The sequence below is a fragment of the Chrysochloris asiatica genome, unplaced genomic scaffold (assembly GCF_000296735.1).
Source record: "Chrysochloris asiatica unplaced genomic scaffold, ChrAsi1.0 scaffold00025, whole genome shotgun sequence".
In the NCBI taxonomy this organism is placed as follows: domain Eukaryota; kingdom Metazoa; phylum Chordata; class Mammalia; order Afrosoricida; family Chrysochloridae; genus Chrysochloris; species Chrysochloris asiatica.
Genome location: NW_006408543.1, coordinates 23,694,123 through 23,698,133, shown reverse-complemented (window position 1 = coordinate 23,698,133; position 4,011 = coordinate 23,694,123). Strand labels below are relative to the sequence as shown.

The window sequence follows — 4,011 nt, the reverse complement described above, 5'->3', positions numbered from 1 at the left end:
TCTCTCCATATCTTTGGTTTTAGAGTTTGACTATGATATATCTTAGTGATTTTTGGGAGGGATCCATCCTTCCTGGGGTTCATTGAGCTTCTTGAATGCTTCTCTTTTCGTTTTTCAGGATGTTATGGAAATTTTCTTCCAGCTCTTTTTATATTGCCTTCGTGGACTTGTGTGATTCTTCCTGTTCTGGAATGCTGATAATTCTTAAGTTATTCCTCCTCCTTGTCCAATATGAATCTTAGACTTTTGTCAATTTTTTTAAATCTTTTTTCCTGCTTGATCTTCTATCTTAGTAATACTGAAAGGTTTGTCTGCCAACTCACTAGCTCTGGTTTCCATCTCTTCAGTTTTACTCCTTTGTCCTGTCAGTGTATTGTTCATTTCTGATATTCTATTATTAATCATTTGGAGCTCTTTCTGTATATTTTCATTTGTTTCCAATGCTGTATCTATCTTATTTGATTGTTCCTGTAGTGACTTCCTGATTTTTTCCTTATTTTTCTCTACTCAATTGTAAAGTATTTTGACACATTTTATAATCATTTTTCTGAATTCCTTCTTAGGCATTTCCAAATCTGGCCCCCTACCAGTATGGCATATAGGTCTACCTCCAGACATTTGTCTCAGCCACTTTATCTTGTTTCCAGAATGTGCTGATATGGTCACCTGTTTCTGTTTCTTGGGCATATTCAGTAGTCAGCTGTGGCTTTAATACTTAGATGAGTGGGTGTTTGTTTGTTTGGTTTGTTTTGTTTTGTTTTTATGATTTCTGATGCATCCAGGTAGATGTGATCAGCAGATGGGCTTCCCATTTCATGCTTATTACTCGACTCAGGCTAACTGTCACAGACGTTGGCTGCCTCCCTGGTGTATGGCAGGTGGTATTGGTTCTTGGAAGCATTGTGGGATTTTATAGGGTGTGACTGTAGTTTGACTATAAGACAGCAATTGCTGTCTCTTCTTCAGTGATATAGGAAGAGAAAGAGAAAGGTAAAAAGAGGGGGCCAAAACCCAAACAGCAGCTGCAAAAAAGAGAGATTGGATACTGTAGTCTATAATCGCAGAAAAGAGAGAAGAGAAAAAAAAAATCTGCAGCCTAACATGCGTATGACTTAAATATCCTCTTTCAGTGTCTTGCCTTCAAGGCCACCTTAGAAATTTCAAGGTGCCACTGTTGGTCATTATGATGTAACTCAGGAATTTAATTTTCAGCCTATTTCATTTTCAGTCTGTCTCTCCTGCTCCACAGCCTCCATTTTGGCCCTTTTCCTAGTGATCATCAGTTCAGGACCGGCTGTGGCTGTTTTGTGCTGCCATTCTTTCTGTTTTTGTTTTTATTTTGCATACAATGCAGAGTTTGGTAAAGGTCTATTTCATTATTGGTGGGAGGTGCATTAAAAGTAAATACATTTAAATAATGTGCAGTTAATAAACGACTGCAGCATTGGTAAACTAGATAGAGGAGCAATGAAACTAGACCCAGCTAAGAAGTAACTGTCTCAAGATTGAAACTATAGCTCCTGCTTAGATCATCCTTTGTTTTGATCACCTTCCTGGGGAGTGGGGTGAGGGGTGAAGCCTCCTGGTCACAATGGAAATATATTAAAGCCAAATCTTCTGGTATCTGTTCCCAGGGGTTTCTTCAGCTGTATTAAGCCTCCAACTCCAGGGCAAGTCCAAGTTTGTGGCCTCCAGCATGAGTGCTCTTCCCATCTACCAGAGGAAACAGTATCAGCTTCACCCCAGGCCTCAGAGTCTGAGTGTTGCCCACTCCAATTAAAGTAGAGTTGTTGACTTTTGCAGAAATGGAACCAGTGGGATCCAACTGATATTTTGCAGCAATGCCAAAATGATTACAGCTGGTACCTGATGTCCAAGCAAGGTTTTATTGAAGTGTCAAGATCTTCACATACTTTCTGATAGATTGATCCTCCAAATTCTGTTCCATCATTAACAGTAGTGTGCAACTGGAAGTCCCCAGTCCTGTAGCCCACTGCAAACTTGTTCTGTGTCAGTTTTGATTTGGCACTGTCAAAGGTCACCTGGTAACCAACAGGCCAACTGTCATAACCAAAGACAGCTGGACCACGGATTACAGGTCCAGCAAAATCAAAGTCAACATCACAACCAAGGTTTATGTACTCCTCTTGTAAGAAGACTTGATTTTACCACTTTTCTTTCCCGTGTTTAGTGAGAACGTAGTATCAGATGCCAATTTTAATCCTTGGCAAATCTGGTCTTCAATTGCTATTTCTGTTCCCAGAGTGTTATCAGTATTCCATTTTTTCTGTGAAATTCAGACCATACTCACACCTGTTATATCTGGTCTCCAGTGTTCCACTAACTTTACCAGTATCTGTATTGAATGAACCAGATGTGGAGAATTCCACTCTACTACATGACTTTGTTTTTCACATCCAGTTCCACCAACCCAAAACCAATCCTTTGTTGACGATATCTATTACAGCTTTGCCAAGGTCAGTATATGATGGAGGAATGGCCATTGACTACGTGCAGCTCTGCCCCTAGGTCACCATAGTGAGGCAGCAGGAGCGGGTGATCTGATGATCTTCTGAGGGGGGGCCACCATGCCACTCTACTTTCAGATGAGGCCTCTCAACCAACGTAAAGTCAGCTTGCCCCTGCTGCGGCTAGAGAGCGAAGTGAAGGAGACTTCACAGGTTGCAGTTGCCCAACGCAACCTTGTCCTATGCCTCCTGCTGTTTGGTTTTAAGTGGGGTCTTTACCTTTAAATTCTGCTAAGGAGATCTGTGTGCATGAGTAGTAGAAACCTCCGGGGACAGAGGGGGTGGTGTCCACTTGCTCAGGCACCCCAAAGTACTCACTAGACTAGAGGTGCACAGACAGCAGAGACCAAAGAACAGATTTAAGAAAAAAACAAAAACAAAAAAAACACAACTTTATCTCCAAGGTTCTGATCCTTCCCACACACAGTCTTGCCCAAGATGGCGGCTCCGTGAGCTGCTGAGCCCGGGGGATTCGAAAGCACACCATTTTTTTGCTTCCACTACAAATTCCACTGGCTATAAGCATTCAGACTTTTAAAATATCCTGTTACATGTGGTTCAGAGTTCTGGAACTGTCCCCTGGACCTGCTTCATCCGGTATTCTGCATTAATCCTGATGGAGATCCTCATTGCACTTCTACCCTATCTACCATCAAGCTCTCAGCGTTTCCTTTTTCTGTTCTAGAAATATCCTCTGATTCTCATTTGGGGGCTCCTTGACGCTAGATTTAGTCAAACTGTCTGTATTGAGGTAATTTGAAAAAGACAGAGCTAGAGAGAAATATAACAGGTCCTGGTGGAAGTATCATATTATGTACTGTTACAAAGCCGTGACCGAAACTAGAACGATTCCTACTCTATTTCCAACCTATTTCCTTTAAGCTGACTCTACTTAAGTTGAGAGCCTTTTCTTTGATATATATATATATAAAGACAAACATGTATCTTTTACATTTCTAAAATCTGTCATCTAGATTACCAGTTGGTCCATTAGTAAAGGAACCACACCTTGTGGCATTTCTATCTTGTAAGGAGACTGACAATGAAAAATTTCAGTGGAAATTTACTTGCATCCTGGCTCATGGGTCCAAAACCTGTCCTCCACCATCACCCTATCTAGTTTTATCTAGACTCTGATAAGCATATGCCAGAACAAGCAAACAAACATTAACTCTTTCTGGATAATGTACTTCTTAAAACTGGAGTAGCCTAGAGAGATGCAGAATGAAATATCATACTAAGATAAGGGAAGAAGTTTCCCCATAAAAGAATATTGCATTTCTTCTAGGTTATGACCCTTGATGAAGTGGGTACTTGAGAGATGAGATGCTAATGAGAGGGTAGAACAATCTTTCAAAGAGTCCGGAAATTTTAGACATGCTCACTAACATTCTAGTAGAAAAGCCATGCACCCCTCTTGCTATTTCCCTTATGTGTCTGCTCCATGTTGTTGTTGTGTTGTGAAGTGCCTTTGAGTCGGTTC

General features: G+C 41.0%; 1 pseudogene; it reads right to left on the bottom strand.

Annotated features, from left to right (window-relative positions):
• Positions 1-1,651: 1,651 nt before the first annotated feature.
• Positions 1,652-2,504, bottom strand: LOC102817341 (annotated as a pseudogene).
• Between the last annotated feature and the right edge of the window lie 1,507 nt (positions 2,505-4,011).